Below are 17225 nucleotides of genomic sequence, written 5' to 3' on the forward strand. Positions count from 1 at the left end.
AATTATTTTACTCAAAAAATATTAACATGTGAAACATATAAGTATCAAAATGAACATTATTTATGCTTTGATTCAAAAGTATTTATTGATCAACTATTATGTGCTAGGTAATTACCAGAGAAACTGCTATGACTAATATATCTTCTACTTTCATGAAGCCTATATTTTATTCTGATGGAGGGAGAGAGAAAACAGGCAAACAAGCAAACAAACATATTCTTACAAATGTGTAATATGCCATGTAGAGATAAATCCTATGAATTATCATAATGAAGAGTAAAGGACTAAAGTTTGGGGGAAGGTTGCTATTTGATATAAACTGATCTAGAAATGCCTATGAAAGTGATACTTGAGCAAAAAACTGAGTGAAAATTATACTTCGTGGAGAACAGAATAAACCATTTATAGGATATAGAGTGTTATCTCTATGCTGGAATTCTCCCCTAAAAATCAACATTTACTACCCATCTCCATGTAAATATCTATTTGACCTCTCAAAATTAATGAGTCCAAAACTGAACTCTTATCCTCCCTTTCCTGTAGCTTGTATCCAAGGGAGTGAATTCCAAATAAAACATTCTTTGACTTGCTCAGCCCCCAAACCTTGGAATCATCCTTTACTTTACTCTCTCACTTACCATTCCCAAATCCTGTAGAGTCTATGGCTACTTCTTACCAAATCCATCACTTTCATTTTCATCCAAGTCAGCATGGGCCATTGCCTGGATAGCTGCAAAAGCTCCTGCCAACTAAAGAATGTTGCTTGCCATCTGGCTCAACAAGGATTAGGTCATTAGCCACTGCGATTGCTGACCTTTAACACACCCTGAAAGGAGTTCGGGGTGGAGATTAGGAATGAGACACTCTGTGCTCTGGGAAAACTGGCAGAACAAACCTTCAGATAGTTAGGTATCTTCAGGAGAAATTCTTGAGCCCAAAATCTTGCATCTTCTCATACCTAGAGAGGTACTAAAATCATTAACGGAGACTTGTGCTCTCTGTGACTAGCAGCAGCCTTCTACAGAGATGTGGACTTGGTTTCACATACCCTCTTCATGAAAATCATGTATATATACTGACCTCCCCACTACCTCTTCAGAGAAGTTCCTCACAGCTATCTGAGAGGCTGTCTCCCAGGCTATAGTCCTCAGTAAGCCCCAAATAAAACTGAACTCACAGCTCTCACACTGTTGTGTGTGTATGTTTTTTAGTTGAAACCCCAACAATTCTTTCTGCTCTACTCTTGCCTGACCTCCAACCTCACATTTATTTTCAGTGCAGTCACCAGGGTAAATCTTTTAAAATAGAAATTAGATCTCTCAGTCCTCTGCTCAGATCTCTGTGATGAGTTCTCCCAGAACAACCAGAGATGTTACAGTAGACTGCAAACCCCTCTGTAATCTGGCTCTCCACTGCTGTTAACCTCTTATCCTCCTACTTATCCATTTTTCTCCTCCTTCCATACTAACAGCCTTATTATTCCCCAAACATACTTGGCACATTTGCACCTGCTGTGCCCTCTTTTCTGGAATGCTCTTCCCTAAAATATCTTTATGGCTCACTCACTTTCCTTATTCAGATCTCTGTTCAAATGCTACCTACTCAAAAATGAATTTCTTGATCACCATATTTAAAATAAACTACTCCTTATCCTATCATCTTGCTTTACTTATTAGAAATTAATGCTAATCATTATTTGGAATTCTATAAGTCTCATTTATTTTGTCTATTGCCTGCTTCATCTCAACAGATTGTGGGGAATTATATCTGCTCTTATCCACTGTTGTACTTTGGTGCCTACTAGGCCCTCAATAGATATGTGTGAAATGAAAAAAGGAAAAATAATGTCTTTCAATCTCTGTTCTGAAAATGGTGGGATTTAAAAAGAAAACACCAGGGAGACAGCCACCTTCAACCCTGACACAAAAGTATGACGCTCAATGAAATTGAATATCAGTGCTGTGGTAAGTTTTTAATACCTATATTTGTTCATATTATCTGAAAGTAAACATAAAATTTCTGGAGCAGAGATCAGAGGTATTATTACTCACTGTCATAACTTTACTAATTCCTTTTTACCCTAATTCTTTCTCTGAAGTAATGTGATAGCCAGATGGACACGCCTGCAAGTACGAACACTGTTTTTGCATCACAGGAGTGGAACCTGAAAAATATAAATATGAATTTATATACATGTTGCCTTCCTCTGGTCCAGAGAGAGGAAGGAAAGCTAAATTTCCCTAATTTAAACAAATTATAATTGGGAAATGAAGGAGAGGGTTTCAAGGTTCCTATCCTTTGGAATGTAAATGAATGTCTACAGAAGAGTTAGAATGTGTCAAATACCTCCAGTTTTGCAAGCCCAGGAAAGTTTCCTGGATTCCAAATGTAAACACATACCTCCCAGAGAGTAAATCTCAGTCATCTTTTAACTGCCAAGGCTTGTTTCTTAACCTAGGTCCCAGATTTCTTTGTTCAGAAAGACTTAACTATACAAAAATTAAAAAATATTTTCTCTGCAGTCCTGCCATCCAGTCACCTTTTTATCTATGCTCTTTTTCTTCTATTGAGCATTCTTATTCTTTCTTCTCAACAAGTTTTTAATTTCCCAAGTAATACACTAATACACACAATCCTACACCATCCCATTTTATAAATTCAAATGATTAGAGAAAGCAAAGTCTCTCTTTTGTACCACCCAATTTCATATTCTTTTTCAGAGATTCTTCCAAATCAGTTTGCAAGCATTTTGCCTATATATATATATATATATATATATATATATATATATATATATACATATATATACACACAATCAGATATGTATACATATATTAAGAAATATATAATTGTTCATTTTACTTTAAAGAGATGACACTTTATGAATTGTTTTTCTCCCAGTTTTTGTCACTCAAGAATGTCTTAGAGATAATTTCATATCAATATATACACATCATTATTTTTAAGTACTAAGTGATTAGATGTCTTACACCTGCTCTTCTCTCTAATTAGAATGTTATTTCTTCTCTTCCATTTTGTTCTTAAGAGAAATTTGACTCATCCTTTAAAATTTAGCTCAAATATTACCTCTTGTATGAAACATTTCCTTACCATTCAGGGTACGTTAACTTCTGTTCTGATGGCCCGAAAGGCTGGGAGGAGAAGAGGAATAACCCCTGAATTAAAGGACCTGACCCATGTGTAGGGTTCATCCCCTTGGAAGGGTATCATAAATTAAAGCACAAGGTCCAGTGGAGCGGGATGAGCTGGAGTGTAATTGTGGGCAGTATTCATATCTATGGGTGAAAAGGGTAATATTTACAAATCAGTGGGCAAGAGGAGGAAGGTTTGTACTGGGGTTCTAGATATTTTCCTTTTTTGACATAGAATTTTTTTCTACTGATTAGAGTGACCAAGGAAAGCATCTGATCCTCAAGGAGATAGAATTGGGGTCTGTGTCTGGATCTCTTCCAGTTTGCCTGAAGTTCAGCATAGAATTTCAGTTCCACTAAGGGACTATGGAAGAAATGGTTTCATGTGGATTAGCACACTTTTGAAATTAATGGAAAAGGTTGTAGTAACAACATGAATAAAGAACTTTTCTGAGGAATGATCTTAAAATAAGAAAAATAATTTTAAATCCTTCTTTCCTACCAGGCTCTATCAGGTTTGGTTTAAGAACTTGAGGGAATGACGCTAGAAAAAAATGTTTTTTCTGAAATTGATTATGGATGGGAGAGTGAAGGCACATACTCTTTCTCTATGTACTTCCTTTGTATGTTACTGTTATCTTTAATGACACTTTCTGATAGTTAAAATAGTGTGAGTTCCTTGAAGGTAAGATTTACCTATGGTTGAACTATGTGTGTTCAGTGGCTAACATAATACCTGGCACTTAGTTGATGCTAAGACATTGCTTCTCGAATTAATTTTTAAATCACTATTTGAATTGCTTCAAAAAATGAAAGAAAAATTTATTTACTCTTACAGAACTTAATAAAACAGCAGAAAATTAGTAGAATTGATTATCTTTAAACTTTCGGATTATCTTTGATATTCACCGTGCTCCAGGCCAGAAATCTAAAAATGAACTAATGCTGCAGTCAGTCTAGCAGCAGATATTGATATGTGCCAGTAGAGAGCAGCATGACCCTTTACTGCTAGTAGCACAAGAATTCTTTCCAGGACAAAACTTTAGTCGGGCTTCTCTGAGCCCTCTGCTCAACTAGGCCTGATCTTGGGATTATCTTAATACTTGGAGAGTCTAGTTTTGGCAGAATCTTGCTAAGTCCATTTAGCCAGAATCCCCCATGATTAATGTCTGATCACCCTCAAAATCTGCCCAAATTCCTTTATCCTCTACTATCCCCCAGGTAATATCTGATCATCCTGGCCTACCTTCAGCAAGAATCTTGTTAGGTCAGTTTAGCAAGAATAACACCTTTCCCTCTTACTAATTTTCCATTTATTTCCACCATGCCCCCTCTTATTTGCTCCTTGACTATAAATTTCCACATTTCCTTGCTGTATTCAAAGCTCAGCCAAATAGCTCTCCCCTACTGCACAATTCCATTGCAATAATCCCTATACAAATTGCAGCAGTCCTGAATAAAGTCTACCTTCAATCTCTAAGAAGTGTCATGAATAATGTTTTCTTTAACACAAGCATAGTCTAAAACCTCAGAAAATTCTGAGGTTGATCAGCTGGTATAAAGTCTTCTACAGTAAGTTACTCTACTTCTTTATATAGAAATGCACTTTATAAAAAAAAATTCAAATAATGAAAAGATACAGTTTTTGCCCTCAAAGAGCTGATATTTCTACAATTAATAAGTGAAATTTTCTTTTTGCATTGACATTGCATCAATTTTGCTCAAACATTTCCCAGATAGTGAGATTTAAACAAGAACCCTGAATATCTAAAGTTTGAAAGGACTTATATTTATTTATTCATATGCCTTCTTTTTCTACAATATATTTGAGGCTATTCTAAAATAAACAAATATATACATATACGACAAAAAAAGGAAAATTAATGTGATTATTTCTAGGAAGTGTAATTGATACTTAATATTCATTTCATCTATTACAATATTTTTGGTTTTATAGTTTGTTTTTTTCTTGGTACAATGGCTGTATACGTGGGCCTCTCACTGTTGTGGCCTCTCCCGTTGCGGAGCACAGTCTCCGGACGTGCAGGCTCAGCGGCCATGGCTCACGGGCACGTGGGATCTTCCCGGACTGGGGCACGAACCCATGTCCCCTGTATCGGCAGGAGGACTCTCAACCACTGCGCCACCAGGTAAGCCCCTATATATGTCTTTTTAAATTAAAATGTAAATGTGGGGAAAACACTTAAGGCATTTGGTGCCAACTTGTTCCCTTGAGTTGAGATTGGCCAAATCTGATAGTGAAGAAGTGAAAAGAAGAAGGGCAGGAAGAGTACTAACTAGTGACCACTTAGTAACCACCATCAAAGTGGTGAAAAGCTCACTCTGAAATGCAACTCCAAGAGCTTGCAATTAATAAGGGAATCACTTGATAGAAGAGATAATAAAGAAAACGATTTACAAAAGCAGCAGTAATAACAAGAACAGCAATAACAGCAACAAAGATGAAACACCCTTCCCCATAAAGCTGGATTCACATAAGACTTAAATGAAAAAAATCATGAAACCTACAGAGGGATGCAAACTAAGACTTGAGTAATTGAAAGATTCTGTGATTTTACAAAGACAAAAATTCATACAGTTAAGAATTCTTCCTAAGTTAGTTAATAAAACAAAGTGATAAAAATACAGGGTTTGTTTTACAGTTTAATTAGATATGCTGATTCTAAGGAAAGTCATATAGAAAAGTCAACTCCTGTGAGGTGGCCTCTTCTCCAGCTCTCACTGGGTTCTCATAATCTCCTTTTCCCTAGCCCCTTCAGGCCAAAGTGGTGATCGCTTTCTACTGAAGCCAGTCTCTGGGTGCCTCATTATTCCTTATTAGTTCAGGTCCCTTAATCTTGCCTGCATCTTTGGAAATAGCCTCATGAAACTCATTTTAGTCAAATCCTCTTGAGTGGAATTATTCTTGCTTAGCTACAATCCAGTTTTTTGAGTGATTAGGTGGTAAAACAAAACTTGCCACCCCAAAATGTGTCACCTTGGCTTGACAGTTAGTTTGAGCTGATAGTTTTGAAGAATCAAAAGGCTCAGGAAGTCTTTCTTTTTTCCTCCCCCTTAACTGCCTAAAAGAATTTAGATAAGGGACCCTGTCCAGGAAGAGCCCTCTCACCAGAGATATCTGCAGAGAACATGGGCTACTGTGGTAGGGAAACTCAGCAGGGCCTGGAGACCAAAGTCCACTCTGTGTCCCACTGTCTCTATGGCGTAGCAAACATTTGTTTACCAAAAATTTGTTTTTCCATCTCCATGTGAATTGACTTCCTCCTCTCTGAAGCCTCAAACCCTTACCCCCTTCTTCTCTCAGATGGCATATAAGCCTCGATTGCCTAACTTGTCCTTGGGCCTCATAGTCTTATGGAAACTCTATGCATATGCAGTTAAATTTGATTTTTCTTCTGTTAATGCTTCATGTCAATTTAAGTGTTAGTTCAGTCAGAAGAACCTAGAAGAATAAAGTTGTTTCCTTCCCCAACAATTATAAATTGACTTTTGCAATTAGAGATTTTTTCAAATGAGGGTTCAACTTGTGTTGAAGAGTTTATGCTGGATGAGAAAAAACTATTGAGAGAATATTTAAATTTAATAATAATTGAGTATGTCTTGATTTCCATTTAAATTAATTAAATACTAAAGCAGTATAGGATGCTGGTTTCATCAATAAAGTACACTCCTTACATGCATGCACGGATCATATATAAAATCTCTCCTTTTCATTTAATCTTATTCTGATCCAATTTTCAATTTTCCTTTCTAAAAATAAAAAAGGGGACTTCCCTGGTGGTCCAATGGTAGAGAATCTGCCTTACAATGCAGGGAATGTGGGTCTGATCCCTGGTCAGGGAACTGAAATCCCACATGCCGTGGGGCAGCTAAGCCCACGCGCCACAACTACTGAGCTCACGTGCCTCAACTAGAGAGCCTGAGTGCTGCAAACTACAGAGCCCATGCTCTCTGGAACCCATGTGCCACAACTACAGAGCCCACGCACCCTGGAGCCTGCACACCACAACTAGAGAGAAACCCAAACTCTGCAAGGAAGAGCCCATGTGCCACAACCAAGACCCAATGCAGCCAAAAATAAATAAAATAAGTAAATAAATAATAAATCTTTAAAAAATAAAAATAGAATAAATAATTGAAGAAGTTTGTAATAGAAATATACAGCTTCTGAAACTAGACACACAGTTTTCCCATGAGGGTAATCTTGGATCCTAAGGCCAGGGGTGCAGCATTGAGAAAGATACTTGAGACCAAAGAGAAAAGCTCCCAAGGTTTTATCTTTTTCTCACATCTTCTCTTTTCTTCTCTCCCTGTATGGCTCTATCTACTCTTCAATTTGCAATGCAAACAGAACTTTGCTGCTCTGGTGCCATAACTGAATTGTTTAAGAGCCCAACCCCAAATCCTATAGAACCTCTAGGTTTTAGATTCCCGGTCATAATCTGATTAGCCCTACCTGGGGGAATATCTAATTCCTTCTTGATCATCTGTGACCAAAAGGGTCACTTTTACAAAATTGACTTTTGAGGTTCTAAAGCTGTAGAGTTCAGAACATCATTTTTTGCTGGAAACATATCCAAAAATGTTTATTATTTCCAGAAAAGGTGATCATCTTTTTGAATATATAATTTCATATAATCTTCCAGAAACCCTATAAGGAAGTTTCTATATGAACATAATTTATAGATAAACCTCAAGAAGCGTCAATCAATTGTTCAAGGTCACAACAATTAAGTGACAGAACTGGTATTTAAATTCAGGTCTGCACCAAGTCTAGAGTCGGAGCTCTAAGCCACTCCATCAAACTCCTGTATCAAGTCTTGGCTCAATGAAATTATTCTATGAGAAGACAAAATAAGTGAGCGTACGTACATAGCTCTTTGACGGCCTGCCTTAATCCAAAAGTAGCATTTTAAAATATCCAGAGAAACAGATAGAATTTGCTCCTTCAAACAGCTCTCTATAAATATTGTTTTTCATAACCTGGCTTTTGATATGTGCTGGACAGCATAGAATTCAAAGTTGCTATCTCTGGCAAGCTAAACCTAATTTACTCTTTCCTACTTAAGAAAGATGTGGAGGCAAGCTAGGGCCAAGGAAGCAGTATGTTCTAACAAACTAGCAGAGAGAACACTGGGCTCCTTCTGTCCCCTTGCACCTCTGCACACACTCATTTGTTCAGCCAATATTCATTTTACACATATTAAACTCATGTCTGATGTTTTGCAATTTACAAAGCGTTTCCAAAGATTTTCATATTTGCCCCATTCCCTATAGTAAGAGAAGATGTGTTATTCTCTTTTATATTAAGAAATAGTAGTTAAAATAATTCCCTTGTATTGCTCAGTTCATCACAAGGAGACCAGGTAGCCTCACTATCAGGTCTATTTTCATTCACTATCTTGTTTGGTATTCTATGGAGGGCACCATGAACTTCAAGGGAAAAAATTACATTTGATTTCTCATCTCAGTGAATTTACAATTATGCTGACAACATTGAACTTTACCTGTTGTCCTCTGGAAAAGGGATTATTGCAAAGAAACACCCTTTCCTATATGACTTTGGTAAGAGTCACAGATGCCCCCTTGTTTACCGGTAACACAGACACAGTTACCCTCCACATTTCCATTCTTGCCTTGTAAATGATTAACTGAACAAAATGTTTGTTGACTAAACTTTGGTTATGATTCTTTCCTTCCCCCAGAAGCCTGAACTTTGTCCTACCATCTGCCTGAATCAATAAACAACCCCATTTTATAAAATTTATTTTTTTATTGAGGTAACATTGGTTTAGAACATTATATGTTTCATGTGTACAACATTATATTTCTACTTCTGTATAGACTACACCGTGCTCACCACCAAAAATTTAGTTTCCATCTATTACCATACAGTTAGCCTCTTTATCCATTTTCCCCTCTTCCCCCACCCATTCCCCTTTGGTAACCATTACTCTGTCCTCTGTATCTGTGTTCATTTTCGTTTGGTTTGGTTTGTTCATTTATTTTGTGTTTTTGTTAGTTTGTTTTTTAGATTCCACATATGAATTAAATCATACAGTATTTGTCTTTCTCTGTCTGACTTATTCCACTTATCATAATATCCTTAAGATCTATCTATGTTGTTAAAAATGACAATATTTCATCTTTTCACATGGCTGAGTAGTAACAACCCCTTTTAACAGCCCATCTGAGAATAGGCTGGCCTCAGGGTGAGACATTCTCTGATTGTCTATTCCATCACATCACCCTTCATCCCACTTCTCCATTCATGGTTCTTTCTAACCTTGTTGACTTCTCCGTATGAAAGAAAAAACCTTTTGCCTAGCTCTCCCACCCCCAGCTTTCCTAAGGTATAACCGACAAATAAAAACTGTGTACATTTAAGTTGTGTAATGTGATGATTTGATATAAGCAGGCTTTGTGAAATGATTACCATGATCAAGTTAAATAACATGTCTATCATCTCGTACAGCTAACTTTGTCTGTGTGGTGAGAACACTGAAGATGTACTCTCAGCAAATTTCAAGTATACAATAGAGTATTTTTTTTTTGAGTATTATTAACTATAGTCACCATGCTTTACAGTAGATCCCCAGAACTTATTCATCTTATGGTTGGAAGTTTGTACGCTTTAACCAATATCTCCCCATTCTCCCACCCACCAGCTCCCTGGTAACCACCTTTCTACTCTCTGCTTCTACAAGTTTGACTTCTTAGATTCCACACATAAGTGAGATCACATAATATATACCTTGCCTGACTCTTAAGATGCTTGCTGATCTATCAGTCAGAATGTTCTCCCTATTGCAGTGGTTCTTCCTCCACACACCCCCAATCCCCTGTCATCTTGAAATAGTTTAATTCTTTTAAATAAAGTTTCTTTCTATTAAGTCCAGATTTGTTTGTTTTTTTAAAACTACAATATTACAATCTATAAGGGACATTGTCCATTTCACAGTCAGAGTAAATGTTCTTTTGAAACAGTAATCTGACCTTATCCTTATCCAAGGTCAGATATTCCCATGTTCTTAGCTCTAGGTATTGTCCAATTCTCTTCATAATACCAACCCTAATTTTTAAAGCCTTTTATAGCTCTTCACTTCTAATTACATATGCCTTATGTCCTAGATAAAACAAGATATCTTTATTGTGTTATAAAATCATATTTTTTTCCTTAAATCTGTGCAAAGGCCCATAATACTAGATTACTTTACTGTGCTCTGTAATATTTTTCTAAAATGCAGTGTACCTCCCTTATATTAATCAGTATCATATATAGTATCATATATATCATGGCATGAATTAATTTGACCATTATTTGTTTAATCAGATTGGTTCATTTAGAAAGATACAGCTTTATTTTCTAGGATTTGCTCATTTGGCATTTATTGAAAGAACAGACAACTGCAAAATATCAGTGACTTATAATGAGAAAAATTAATTTCTTGCTCATGCCACTTAAAGGCTACAACTCAGTTATGGTGTAGTTGGGCTCTGCTGAGCTTCATTTGTCTTCTTGTTCAAAGACTGAAGATGAAGGAGGAGGTATTATCTGGTACATTATGTTCTCTTGGTGGAGGATAACAACAAGAATGACAGCCAAAACACACAAAGACATTCCAAGATTTTGCTCAGACATGGCCTATGTCATGTCCTTTCATATTCTATTGGACAAAGCAAGTTACATGGTCAATTGTAAGATTATTGTAGTAGAGAACTATACTTCACCTTCAGGTAACAGTGGCTGTGCATTTGTTTCCTAAGGCTGCCACAGTACCACAAATTAGGAGGCTTAAAACAACAGAAATTTAATTTCTCATAGTTGTGGAGGTTAGAAGTCCAAAATCAAGATGTCAGCAGAGCCATATTTCCTTTGAGACTGTAGGTAGAATCCTTCCTTGCTTCTTCCTGGGTTTGATGGTATCTGTCAGTCCTTGGTGTTCCTTGGATTGTAGATGCATAACTCCAATCTCTACCTCCATCTTCACATGGAGTTTTTCCCTTATATCTTTACACTGTCAACTATAAGGATATCATTATATTGGATTAAGGCTCCTCTTAACTAATATTCTGAGGTAACAGGGGTTAAGATTTTAACATATATTTTGAGGGGACATAATTCAACCCATAACAAGCAAAGAGGGAACTCATTCTTACAAATTATAAATCTGCCACCATTTTTCTTCTTTTCTCCCTGTTCGTAACATTTCAAGAATATACACTATAACAGTTACCTCAATTACCTCCGAAATTGAGGATATAGAGGAATGGATCAAGATGGAATTCTTTCTTAGAAGATGGCCAAAATAGTAGAAAGTAGACTGACTACAGAGTGGAGATCAGAGCAGAAACCTACAGTTGCAGTGGACCAGCATAGGTGCAAGCTATTTCTGTGGCTTCAGATCTTCAGGAATTGCCCCAGTTCACCAGTTCCCTGGTGTAGTTGACTATGAGATTCCTGTGAGCAAAAGGAATATGGAAATTACACCTGATTCTCTATGCACAGAGGCAGAAGCCCTTAGGTAGGTTAGAATGATTATCCCTTTCAGAATTGGCTCAACTCTAGCTAGGCAATCTCATCAGAGACAGAACTATTGGGAGCTAGTGAAAAAAAAGATGAAAATAAAGTAGGAATTCAATATGCTGATTAAAGATTAGAGAATTACTGGACTTGACTAAGCAATTGGGGGATATCTAAAAATCCATCTCTTCTCACTCCCCCAAAATCTTTCTGGTTTCCACAGCTGTGGCATCTCCTCATGCCCTGAAGCCAATCCTGCTAAGAATGAGGATGCAATGAGAAGATGAAGATAGAGGTGGTGCAGGGAAGTGAGGTGTACTTAACTGCTACAGTCCTTTGCCACAGGGTTCTTTGAATGAGCTTTTGAATCAGTTGGCTTGGGTTCAAATCCCAAGTCAGCCACTTAGTGGCTGTAAATTTTTGCTACTTACCTAACCTAACTGAACTTCTTTTCTTTTGTCTTAAAATGAGAATAAAAGCACTAATTGATGTGAGGAAAAAAAGAGATAATCTATGAAAAGTACTCAGCATAGTTCCTGGGATGAAATAAGCCCTCATGAAACTTGAGATAATTTTAGCAGTTTTACAAATCAGGTGAGGAATTCTGTCTTATGATAAAACCTGCATTATATTCCATTATATCCCAGGTTTCTCACTTTTCTTCCACATCTGAATCTTTATCTCGGTACCTTAAGCTCCTCTTATATAGGATTCAGACTTGTTTTTTTCTTTCTCTCTGGGAATTAGTCCTGCTCCTGAGCTCCAGGTTTATAGCAAGACTTCTATCATCTGCTCAGCTCTTTCTGACCCTGTTCTTCAATTCCTGACTCTTAATACCCACCTTTCTATTACCTACTACCGCATGTTCTCTGAATTCCATTGTCCTAGCACTTTCTGCCTATCTGTTCTGTGATAACGTGTTTTTTTTTTGATCAAGAAATCTAACTCAAATCTGAATCATTTTAAAGATGAAGACCATGACTTCTGGAAAGGGTTTAAGATTAGCCCAGGTTTCTCTCACTCTCTCTTCACCATGATGCGTCTTTGTGTAGTTCGTTTCCAATATCACAGGTGTGTCCTCCCACCTGCATGTCTCAGGACATAGTTGTAGGACATACTTCCACTGGATAAATATGAAGATAACAGATAACTGTACACAAACTGAATGGTATATAAATTCTATAAATTTTACTATGTCCTCTTCTTGTCATTGTTGCTGCTGCAGACACATGAGTAAAGAAAGAGCCCAATTACTAGATACAGGCTAACATTAGACCAGTAACAGGGCTGACTTACCATAAAAGAAGTATAGTATTAATATTTTTTCAAAATAATTGTTAATTTTCCAAGAATTGGGAGTAGAATGTTCAGGAATGGTAAAATGAGGAAACTTGAACCTGCATATTGATATCATGTTTGAGAATTAGAGCCATCAAGGGGAATGGAATCAAAACAGTAAGAGGAACATATGATTTCATAATCTTCCTGGAAGCTGATACTTGCTTGAACTTAAGGTAAAAAATCCTTACAAAATAAAGAAATCCATGAAAAATAGGACTATAAGGATTTTTAAAGTATTTACAAAATTACCAGTGCTGTATTTAAAGTACAGCAATATTACACTAATAATGTCATGACACATGTAGCAAAATACTATGAATTATAGTCTATTTTATATGTAGTTTATTACTTTCAAATGTACAACATCGTTAAAATAATTGGATAAGGCTAATTTGGAATTCACAGTACAATTTAGAGGCCAACAACTACTGTTTGAGCTTTAAAGGTAACTATCAAGTGGATAGCAGGTATATATCTGATAGGACTGAAAAATAAAGTACGAAATTTGATGTTGAAAAAATCTGAGTTCAAAAAGATTTTCTTGGGCTTCCCTGGTGGCGCAGTGGTTGAGAGTCCGCCTGACGATGCAGGGGACACGGGTTTGTGCTTCTTTTACTAAGATAAACAAAGATGTCGAGTTTTGTAAATCATTTAAAAATTTCTGGCGTTGCAAGTATCAGGCATTTCAAAGAAGCTATCTGCTCTAATGAACACTACTGAAAAGTTAGTGGTTATGTCTTTCTTTCCTGATAAGACTCTCAGGGGACTTTTCACAAGTGGGAGAAGACTGTAGTCACTTTACATTTTTAGGCTCACAGACTATCAAAAAGTGAAGCCACATAGATGCATTAAAGTGCTGTCAGACTACTGGATTTGCTCTGACATATAAAGAGCATGTAAATAGTCAATCACATCCTCACAACAAGAAAAAAACCCAAAAAAACTGAACGGGAAATCAACAATGTGTCTTAGATCCATCAGAGAAATGAGGTCACAGGGCAAACTGCAGTCCCCAAAACGGGAGAAACAGGAGAATACATAGAATGAGAGCCAATGAGAGTGAAAGCCAGTGGAGCCAGTAACCGGTAGGAACTGACGAAATGCTGGAGGCTCAGTGTGGCTTAGTTTAAGAGTTAAAAACTCCTGAGGGCCCAGTCAGAGAAAAACCCCAGGCTTTTGTGAGTTTTATTTCCAAGAGTCTCACCAGGTTATCATGTTGAAGAACAAATGGAGAAAAATCCCCTGAGTTCAGACAGTGAGAGGGGAAGAATAACAATCTAAAAAAAAAAAAAAAAAAAAAAAAAAAACCTAAAGGGAAAAAATCAGAATGCAAATTTCAAAAGTACCTGAAATTAAAAGGTTTTGAAAAGTGTCTATAGTCATTAGTATCTTAATATAAACAGATGAAAGTAAAAATTATAGTCATAGAGATACAGATGATAAATTGAACTTTGGATCATTTATTTAGATGTTTGATATTGGGTATATCCAGCCACATATTAAAGGAGCTCTTATCCTTCGTCCTGCCTTCTTAATTACAGTTACACAGATTTTCCAAGAGGAACATTATTTCATCAATATTAGGCTTACTTTCTACACAAAGCTCATAATGTCTTCATGATTAATATGTACAGAGACAATGTCAACGTATTTGATTTGAGTCTGTGTTTATTTTTGAAGTACATTTAGGCCTAGTCCAAATATGAGAAATCTCTTCAAACTTGAGGGTCACGGAAAAAAAAGCATAGATTCATCTACTTAATAAAGTCTTCCTGAATGTTAGAGGATATTTTGAAACCTAAATCTGCTTATAAATAAAAGTTCCATCTATGAGAAAGAATTGGAGATAAAAAGAAAATGTAGCTAAATATTCTGTCTAGTATTTGTTCTGTTGAAAGGTAATTGTCTCATTTTCTTCACCCTTCAAAATTCATTGAAAAATTTAAATATTTAAGGAAGTGTTTCCTAGAGTTCTTCTTTTCAGAATTTTAATGGCTATTTTTGCTCTGTGTCTTTCTAATAAACTTTATAACCAACATGTTTTGCCGAAGGAAAACATAAAAATAAAAAAAAAACCTAGAGTGTCCTCCACAATAAGGGCCTACTCGTTAAAGAAAAAGATCTTACCATAATCTTATCTCACGCGGCAGAAGGGAAATACTCAACTACAGCCCCCTCTGGGCTTCCTGTCTCATAAAGGGGAGGAAAAATATAACAGAGGAGACCAAAGCAAGGACACTAGAGGAAATTCAAGTATGTGACACTATAGCAAACATTAAATACAGCCTAACTCTTAGTCAGATAATATCCAAAATTCTTACGATACCAAATGCTGGTGAGGCTTTAGAGCAGTAGGAACTCTGATTCACCACTGGTGGGAGTGCAAAATGGTACAGCAACAGTGACAGTTTCTTACAAAGTTAAACATAGTCTTAATCATTCAATCTCACAATAATACTTCTACATATTTACTCACATGAGGAGCAAACTTATTTCCACACAAAAACCTGCACATGAATGTTAATAGCAGCTTTATAGATACTCGTGAAAATTGGAAGCAGCCAAGAAGTCCCTCGAGAGGTGAATGGTTAAACAAATTTTGGTACCTTCAGACAATAGAATATCATTCAGCAATTAAAATAAATCAGCTATCAAGGCACCAAAAGACGTGGAGGAACTTTGAATGTACATTGTTAAGTCAAAGAAGCTGATCTAAAAAGGCTACACATGCTGTTTGACTTCAACTATATGGCATTCTGGAAAAGACAAAACTACAGATACAGTAAAAGAATCACTGATTTTCAGTTCACAGGAGGGGAATCAGGATGAATAGATATTCTTTTGTGTCGGGGGTGGGGGGTGGCGTTGAAACTATTCTGTATGACACCATAATGGTGGATGCTTGACATTAAGCATTTGTCAACACCCACAGAAATGTACAATTCAAAAAATTGAAACCTAATGTAAACTATGGACTTCATTTAATACTAATGTTTCAACAACGGTTCTTCAATTATAACGGATATACCACATTGATGTAAGATGTTAATAAATAGGAGAAAGCAAACAGGGGATAAGAGATATATCAGACCTCTCTATACTATCTGCTCTTTTTTTTTTTCTTTCGGTACGCGGGCCTCTCACTGTTGTGACCTCTCCCGTTGTGGAGCACAGGCTCTGGACGCGCAGGCTCGGTGGCCATGGCTCACGGGCCCAGCCGCGGATCGGCATGTGGGATCTTCCCGGACCAGGGCACGAACCCGTGTCTCTTGCATCGGCAGGAGGACTCTCAACCACTGTGCCACCAGGGAAGCCCCTACCTGCTCATTTTTGTAAACCTAAAACTGTTCTGAAAAATAAAGTCTACTACTAATAATAACAATAAAAACCACTCCGTCACACTGCCACAGTTTTTCACTATAAATATCGAAATCTTGTCATTTATAAAACAAATGTTAGGACCCCCTCAAATTAGATCTAAAAGAAGTAAGTGTGTCATACAGAAAGAAAAGACAAGAGAGTGAAAGACAAGAGAGATGGCTTGAAAGACAAGAGAGAAGGTTAAATTTGTTCATATTAGCCTTTGCTCATACCCTGACTTTTTAGATCAAAGAATATCTTGGTAAACAATGAAGGAAACATCACAGATCCTTATCATTAAATAATGATAATTTAAAAATTAAGTTAAGCTACACAATAGTGTTAAATAATACAGGCCAAATGAAATTTGTATTTTTAACAATTAAATGTTTTAACACATTTTATTCAACTCAAATAAATATAAAAAATAAAGTCACCAACTACATAAGACCAAATAATATACAATCTAAAAATAAGCCCCTGGTTAAGCCTGCTCTACTTTGATTTTCTATCATGAAAAATTATCATTTTTCAAAAACCACCTAACTGTTCATTTTATTTTATTTTTTTGTTTGTTTGGGTTTTTTTGGTTTTATTTTTTGTTTGTTTTTTGCCTTTTTTTATTGGAGTAAAATTGCTTTACAATGTTGTGTTACTTTCTGCTGTACAGTGAAGTGAATCAGCTATATGTATACCTATATCCCCTCCCTCTTGGACCTCCCTCCCACCTCCACTCCCCCATCCCACCCATCTAGGTGGTCACAGAGCACCGAGCTGAGCTACCTGTGCTATACAGCAGGTTCCCACTAGCTATCTATTTTATACAT

This window comes from Orcinus orca, chromosome 4 (assembly GCF_937001465.1).
Source record: "Orcinus orca chromosome 4, mOrcOrc1.1, whole genome shotgun sequence".
Classification (NCBI taxonomy): Eukaryota; Metazoa; Chordata; class Mammalia; order Artiodactyla; family Delphinidae; genus Orcinus; species Orcinus orca.